The sequence below is a fragment of the Cricetulus griseus genome, chromosome 2 (genome assembly GCF_003668045.3).
Source record: "Cricetulus griseus strain 17A/GY chromosome 2, alternate assembly CriGri-PICRH-1.0, whole genome shotgun sequence".
NCBI lineage: Eukaryota > Metazoa > Chordata > Mammalia > Rodentia > Cricetidae > Cricetulus > Cricetulus griseus.
The window spans coordinates 97059459-97068283 of record NC_048595.1 but is presented as its reverse complement, the minus strand read 5'-3'; the positions used below and the strand labels follow the sequence as shown (position 1 = coordinate 97068283).

General features: G+C 46.3%; 1 long non-coding RNA gene across 1 annotated transcript; it reads right to left on the bottom strand.

The window, feature by feature from the left end:
• Nucleotides 1–771: 771 nt before the first annotated feature.
• On the bottom strand, nucleotides 772–8410 carry LOC118238319. Its single transcript, XR_004768267.1, has 3 exons — nucleotides 6892–8410; nucleotides 3391–3650; nucleotides 772–1518 (listed from the first exon to the last, which is right to left on the bottom strand). It is a non-coding gene; the product is annotated as an uncharacterized LOC118238319 (long non-coding RNA).
• Nucleotides 8411–8825: the final 415 nt, after the last annotated feature.

Sequence of the window (8825 nt, the reverse complement as noted above, 5' to 3'; positions counted from 1 at the left end):
CCTGCAGGGGGTCCAGTTCCATTCTCAGCACCCACATGGAGGCTCACAACTCCAGTTCCTGAGGATCCAACGCTCCCTCCTGGCTTCCATGGGTAACACACAAGGCATACATACATGCAGGCATATGAATAAATAAATCTTTTTAAAAGAGAAAAAAGGAAAGCTTCAGAGAGAGAGAAAATATCTGAAAACCACACATTTGACAAAGGATTCCCTTGTAGAGTCTACAGACCACTCTCAAAGATCATCAGGAAAAAAACCAAACAAGATAGAGAGATTTTTCATCAAGAGGATGGTAAAGGGACTGTGTAGAGAAGGGCAGCATTGTCAGCCACCAGGGAGGTGCAATTAAAACCACAGATAAAAGCAGTGACGCCAACAGAAGCTGGCAAGGAGCCAGAGACTGCTCACTCAGACAGGGCTGTGGGGGTTCAGAGTGGGAAGGCCACTCAGCTTGGCAGTCCCCGGAAGCCAAAACGGAACCACCATATGACTCAACATTCAAACTCCTGGGCATTCATACTAGAAAAAAAAAAAAAAGATTTGTTCACACTAAAAGCAGTTCATGAGAACTGGAGAGATGGCCAAGTGGTTAAAAACACTGGCGGCTCTTCCAGAAGACCCAGGTTCAATTCTTAGCACCTACATGGCAGCTTACAGCTGACTGTAACTCCAGTTCCAAGGGATCCAACTCCCTCACACAGACACACGTAAAGGCAAAACACCAATGCACATATAAATAAATAAATCTTTAAAAAAAAAACTCATGAATGTTTGCAGTCACTTTATTCATATCAGCAAAATAACACCAAAAAAGAAGAAAGAACAAGATAGCGGGAAAGCTATAGCAATGGCTCAGCGGCTAAAAGCAGTTACCACTCTTGCACTAGAGTCCAGTTTGGTTCCCAGAACCCAAGCTGGATGACTCACAAGCATCTGTAACTCCAGCTCCAGTGGATCTGCTGTCATTTGCTGGCCTCTGAGGGCCCCTGCGCAGCCACGGCATGCACTCATACATATGCATCCACATAAATAAAAAATAAATATTTTTATTATAAACTTTCTTTTTTATTTATTCCTTGTATCTTTCACATCAGGCATCTCAATCCCACTCATCTCCCGTGCATTTGCATCCAGATGCCCTCTGCCCTTGCAGCCTCCCCCACCAAAGTCAAATAAAATAAAGTTTGAGAGAAAAAAGAAAAAGAAAGAAAGAAAAATCTCATCATGGAAGCTGTAGTATGCCACAGTGAGTCACACAGTAGACCCTTTTGTCCACATTTCTTTTCTTGCAAGAGTTCTTTGCAAAGAGTCATTGGTCTGATTTGAGGCCTCTGGTTTCTGCCATGCTGTTGCTACTGGGCCCTCACTGGGGCTCCTCATGGTTATCCTGTTGTTGCTCTGTGTCCTGGAGACCCTGCAGCTTTGGATCTGCAGAACAGGCCCCTTCACGTGCTCCTTCAGATCATAGATGGGGTGAATGTTGGGGTGGGCTAACTCATAGCCCTGGTTCTGGGCCTGTGTAGATAATAGATATTTTTTAGCTAGAAGAAAAAGACTCACATTCTTCAACACAATAACTAAATCATGGAACATTCTTACCATGGAACATTACTCAGCAAGAAAAAGGCATAAATTATTGACACACAATTGCCTGTCCTGTGCCACACCTGACTTTTACATGTTTTTTTTTATTTTATTTTTAACTATGTGACTGTGTGTTGTATGTTGGTGTACACACCTTGGGTGCCTGTGGAGGTCAGAAGAAGTTTTCATACTCCCCCAAAGCTGGAGTTATGGGCAGTGGTAATCTGGCGGGCCCAAGTGCTGGAAACCAAACTCGGGTCCTCAGCAAGATGATTACATGCCCTTAACTGCTGATCCACCTCTCCAGGCCTCATGTAACAGTTTTGCATTGATGGAAAACAATTTAGTGACTACCAAGGGCTAGGAATGGATGTAGGTGAAAGGAAGTAGGGATGGATAGAAAATGGTGACCTGAGAGACCTGTTCACCCTGGCCTGGCCTGTGCTACCATCTGCCTTACCTATGCCATCCCCCTTCTTACAGGGCATCACTACCCTGGGAAAGACTGGGTAAAGAACTCACAGGGTCCCTGTGCATTGCTCTTTATAAATCATGAAAGCATTGAGTGTAAACAGCAGGCACTGAAAAGGTTAATGTTCTGTTAGTTAAAGCACAAAACAGATGAGACAAACTGCATGGAGGCTCACATTTCTGGGATCTACTGACTAGTCCAACACAGCCCTTAGGCAGTCAGAGTGGGTGCCTGCTGTAAACAACACTGCGCCCGAGGAGCTGAAGAATGTCTTCCACACCATAGGCGGGACTCTAAAGAAGTACACAGATGTCAGGGTATAATGCAGCTCAGGGGTGGAGCACTTTCCCAGAATGTAGAGGCCTTGGGTTCAATCCCCAGGACTGCAAATAGTGATGAAGAGGAGGAAGAAGAAAAAGATGAAGAGGAAGATGACGGTGACGATGATGACGACGACGACAGGTAGACAGGCAGAAAGATCTGATCAGGGCTGTAGAGATGGATCAGCACTTCAGAGCACTGGCTGCTTTTTCAGAGGACCCAGGTTCAATTCCCAGCACCTTCATGGCAGCTCCCAAGTGTCTGTGACTCCAGTTTCAGAAGATCCAGACATACATGCACACAAAACACCAATGCACACAAAATGAAAATTAATAATTTTAAAGAAAGAACCCATTAGCCCCAACTAGTTGGTGTTTGTGTCCAGAGGGAAGGAATCAGAAAGAAATATGGGAGAGGTCAGTCTATGCTGTCTTTCCTTAAGGTGCGTTCAGGAAGGCTTCTCTGGAGCTGGAGAGATAGCTCAGCAGTGAGAGCACTTGAGGACAGAGGCCCTGTTCCCAGCATCTCATACCAGCTCCCATCTCTCAACTTCAACTTCAGATAATCTGATGCCCTCTTCAGGCCCCCAGAGGCACTACACTCATGTGATACACATACATACATGCAGGCAAACACCCATACACATGAGATAAAAATAAATAAATCTTTTAAAAGAAGGTTTATATGATGCTAGTTGCCAGCCAAAACACAGTTGTAACCCTCAAAGGGAATATGAGGTGATTTTTTTTTCTCTGCCAATCATGAGTGATCATGGCCCAGGAACACAGATTAGGTTTCCTGAATGACATGATCTGGTGTGGAATTGGTTACACAAAATTTTAATAGTCACAGAACAACAACAACAACAACAACAAAGCCATAAGCCAAGGCACTGAACAAATGCCTTGGGGATGACAGAAGGCCTGCAGGTCAGAGCAAAGAGGTGTCACTCTGTTGTGGGCTTCAGGGAAGCTAGTGTCTGCTAAATTAATACATCCCAAAGGTTTTACCTGAGAGTGGAAAGGACACCAGGTCAGACACAGAAGGTGGGTGTTAAATGGCCACTGATGGGACTAAAGATGGCCAAAGATGTCTGGATCTGTAACGTTCCAACTCTCTACAGTCATGGAGTTCCAATCAGTCAGCAGAGCAGTCTTCACTGTGTGAGGCTTTTTCTCTGGGAACTTCAGTTTACACGATGACGGTGATGAGTGTAGTGTCTATCCCTTCTTTTATGTGGATGAATAGCTCCTCAAAAATATTCATAGGCCTAGGGGGGATAGCTTGTCACACAGTGTGAGAACCTGAATTCAATCCCCACAACCCATGTTTTTAAAAAGCCCAGCATAGTGATAAACACTTGTAATCTGAGCATGAGGTGTCCCTGGGGCTCCATCACTGGACAGCCAGCCTATACTAGTGGACAAGCACCAGGCCAATGAAAGACCCTAACTCAAAATAAAGTAGGTGGCACCTGAGAAATAATATTCAAAGTTGACCTCTGGCCTAAACACACACACACACACACACACACACACACATGCGCGCGCGCACTCACACACTCACGCACTCACGCACGTGCACACACACACACTCGTGCACACACTCACACATACACTTTACTAAGAACAATGGACTCAGAGAGGTCTGACAAGTGCCTGTAGAACAGGAGCCTAGCCAGCTAACTGAGTGCAGGGAGGGACCACTGGGTTCCATGCTTTCCTTAAGTTCCATCCTCTTGAACCCCCAAGGTTTTTCAATGATGCAATCATGGCTAGTTGAAGCAGAGGTTCCAGGACAAGGCCACCCTGTACATGACCATCTTGTGATTGGTGCCCCTAATTGGGCAATATGGATCAGACATGGTACAACATGGGTCATACAACATGGTAATAACATAGTATCCAAATCTGAACCTGAAGGGAAATTTCTAAAGGAAAAAAAAAAGATAAGAAAGAAAACAAGGGCTGGAGAGATGGCTCAGAGGTTAAGAGCACTGACTGCTCTTCCAGAGGTCCTGAGTTCAATTCCCAGCAACCACATGGTGGCTCACAACCATCTGTTATGAGATCTGGTGCCCTCTTCTGGTGTGCAGATATACATGGAAGCAGAATGTTGTGTACATAATAAATAAATAAAATCTTAAAAAAAAGAAAACAAAAGAAATTTACTGCAGGTTCAAGATTTTCTGGATATAGATAGATGATAGACAGATAGATAGATAGATAGATAGATAGATAGATAGATAGATAGATAGTTCAGCTGTTACAAGCACTTCCTGTTCTTTCAGATGACCAGAGTTCCCAGCACAACACATGTCAGTCAGCTGACAGCCATTTATAACTCCAGCTCCAAGGGAGCTAATGCCTTCTTCTGGCCTCCAAGAACACCTGCACTCATGTGCACACACACACACACCACACACACACACACACACACACAGAGAGAGAGAGAGAGAGAGAGAGAGAGAAAGAGAGAGAGAGAGAGAATAAAAATAAATCTTTTTCAAAAATTGTGAAGTCTGCTGGGTGTTGGTGGCACATGCCTTTAATCCTAGCACTTAGGAGGCAGAAACAGGCAGATCTCTGTGAGTTTGAGGCCAGCCTGGTCTACAGAGAGAGTTCTGTAGCTTACCCTAGTATTTGGAATGCTGAGGCAGAAGGATTGCCACAAATTTCATCCTATACTGGGCTACAAAGTGAGACACTATTTTTTTTAACAATTCAAAAGGACAATTTGGAGTCAAATCCATCCTCCGATACAATACCCAGCTCATATCTATCTCTTCCTCTTGTCCTAGGCTGGGTTTTACTCTCCACATTATCAAGTATCGGCAAACCTGTTGCCCAGGGTCCCAGGTTGGTGCCTTCCCTGACCCATGGAGCCATCTGACCCATAGCTTACAAACACCCACTCACCCCAGGGCTTTGGCAGAATTCCCCTAGGAGGGGCTCTTTCCCACACCATTACCTCTGGAAATCTGAAGCCTGCAGAGAATCCCATCATTGTCCTACCGTTCTTAGGAAACCATGAAACCAGAACTTTCTACCTCCACATTATTGGTGTTCAGGGCTGGGTAACACTTTGGTCAATGAGTCTGTGTTGTAGGACATGTGGCTGCATCTTTGGTGCAGTCCTCTAGATGACAATACCCACCCCCTCCAGAGGGATGTGACAAAGGTCTCTAGACACTAACAAATTCCAAGGCTGACCCTTGTGGACGCCACTGCCCTAAGCCTCTGAATGTGTGACAGGACCCAGTCACTTTGTGCTCCTTTGATTCTGACACTTGTCTGGCAATATGATTTTCTTCCATCTTTATGGTCAGTTATGATGGCACATGTGTGTCCCTAGCACTGGGAAGACTGATGCAGGAGAACAAGGCCCTCCTGGCCTATATTGTAAGATCCTGTCTCTCAAAACAAACAGCAAGAATCTTTCAACCTTCAAGTTGCTTTATTAAGAGGACTTTGGGAGCTTTGCTTGCTTGCTTCTTGGATAGTTTGTTTCCTTTTGTTTTGCAGTGTTTGCATGTTGCTGATATCAGAAATTTCCTTTACACAGATGCCTTAGCTCACAGTTTTCAAAGCTCTAAATTGTAACTGAATTTCCCTTTTGAGTTCTCAGAAGCAGCCCCACAGAAACAAACTGGCTTCCTGCTTACTGGGGCAACCAAGGCATCTCTAACTGTGGCCTAGTCATGGACCACCCATGCAGATGGATGCCTGTGTCCCTTTGCTATGTGTGGTGATTTGGGCTTAGCTTCTTGCCTTCCTAGAAATCCAGGCAGCAAAGAGAAGTGACCTCCATGACAGGAAAGTGAAGAGGGTAGTGTGGTGCTGGGGTCCAGGCCTAGACATGACACAACCACATCACCCTCAACCTCATTCTGGTGAAAACCACCTCCCCACTCCTAGGAGCAGGCAGCAGGCCCAGGAAGCAGCCTGGCTTGAGTGTCACCTCCCAGGGATGACCTGACACTAAGGATCCCAGTGAACACAGCATGGTGGGCAGCTAGCTGGCCCTGTATCAGCTCACTAGAAGCCCTGCCAACTCACATCTCAACCCCCACCCCTTGTTCTTATTTTCCAGACAGGGTTTCTCTGTGTGTAGTCCTGGGCTGTCCTGAAACTCACACTGTAGTCCAGGCTGGCCTCAAACTCAGAGATCTGCCTGCCTCTGCCTCCCGAGTACTGGGATTAAAGGAGTTCGACACCACCACCCAGCTCCAGACGTCTCTTCATTCCCCCAAATATTTCTTCCACAGGTAGTATCATCCAGTCAAACTACCCAAATAAATGAAAAACAACAACAAAAATCCACTTTCTAAGTCAGAGTGGCCGCCTAGGCAAAATCCTGTCTCTTACACATTCTCTCTCCCCACCATGCATCCTTACTGACACGGCAAAACCCAGGGAAGAGAAGGGCCAAGTGAGGCTTCAGTAGGGTGTGATCAGCACAGGACCCCAGCGGCCTGTTCCAGGCTTGCTGCCCTGTATCTGTCCACCCACCTTCCCGGAAGCAGCTCAGGGAATTAGTTCTGATGCCACGCCCCGAGCTGGAGTTCTTGACACCTCTTCTTGGATCCAGGCCCTTTCAAAAGGAGCATTTCAAATAGCAGCCATCAACACTCCCAGAGGGTGGGGCTTAATCCACAGAGGATCATTAACTTCACCCAAGTGATGGGCCGTCTGTCAGCACCTCCCGTTCTTCCACCAATTATCTATCTGCTAATTATCTGGGATTAAGAACTGACACGGAGCGACATGGTCATTAACCACATATTTGCAAGGCTTATTCATGTTGGAGGGCAGCTCGGTCTCACCGAGTCTAATTGGACACGCCCACAATGCTGCAGAACACAGTTCCATCTACTGGGTTGTCAGCAGCCCATGAAGGACCAGCAGGATGTTGTGTTGACTTTTTAAGGGGCTTGTTCCTGCACAAGAGGGCTTTTCTTTTCTTTTCTTTTCTTTTTTTCTTTTTGACATGCTGGGTGCCTTGGTTTTCTGGCAGGACGGATGACAGCTTAACTGTGAACGCACATGCGATCATTTGTCAAACACTCATTAGCTGAGGCACCGTACCAGGCACAGATTTGGCCCCAGGGGTTATTACAAAGGTGAAAGAGACACCATTTTTACCACCCCTCAGGTTTCCCTTTAAAGGGAATTACAGGCAAGCACAGACCAGAGCTGGGAGACGGAGAGGAGTAACACGTGGAGGTGCTGTGCCACCAGAGAGGCTTGAGAAATCTCACGGAGGTGGTGTCCTCAGACAGAACCATGTAAAGAGACCCATGCTGAAGACGCAGAGAAAGGACTCCAGGACACAGACCAGCCATCAGAAGCAGGAGTGGCCTAGATGGCGGACAGCGAAGGTATGGATGGAAAGGAGGCCTGAAGGTCTGTGAGCGTACGGTAAGGCTTAGTCTGTTTCCAGCTTTGCAGGATTCTCCTCTGGGCTTGAGCACCCGGGGAGGAGGCTTTCTGTCCCTGTGTATATATGGAGGGAGGCGGGTCTAGTGAGTTTCTATGGAAGTATAAATGATACATGGCAAAACTTCTCAGAAACTGACCACACCTATGGAAACAGCAGCCAGGTAAGGAAACCAATCATCGCCAGGCATACCTGGAATCCCAGCGCTTGGGAGACAGAGACAGGAGGGTTGGCGTTAAAAGGCCAGCCGGGCTACATAGTGAGACTCTAGAGGAAAGGAAAGGGGGGTTGAGGGAGAGGGGAGGAAAGAGTAAAAATTAGATGTTGGGACTAAAGAGATGCCTCGGTGGTTAGGAGCACTGGCTGCTCTTCCAGAAGGCCTGGATTCAGTTCCCAGCACCCACGTGGTGGTTCACAACCATTTGCAACTCAAATTCCAGGGGATCCAACCCTCTCTTCTGACCTCAACCACCAGACACATGATACGAAGACGTACACGCAGGCAAAACACCCATACACATAAAATAAATTACTTTGTTTTGTTTTTCGAGACAGGGTTTCTCTGTGTAATAGCCCTGGCTGTCCTGGAATTCACTCTGTAGACCAGGCTGACCTCCAAAATGCTGGGATTAAAGGCATGTACCACCACTGCCTGGCAATAATCTTAACACACACACACACACACACACACACACACACACACACACACACACACACACACACACAATACAGTTGTTGGGGCTGAACGGATGGCTATGAAGTTAAGAGCACTTGCTGCTCTTGCAGAGAACTAGAGTTTTGTTCCCAAAAGCCATTTCAGGCACCTCACCTTCATCTGTTAACTCCAGCTCCAGGGGATCTGGCGCCCTCTTCTGGATTCAGAGGGTACTTGCACTCCTGTGCACATAGTCACACAATATTGATACATAATTTTAAATTAATAAAAATAACTTTTTTAAAGATTTTATTTATTTTATTTATGTGTATACAACATTCTGCTTACATG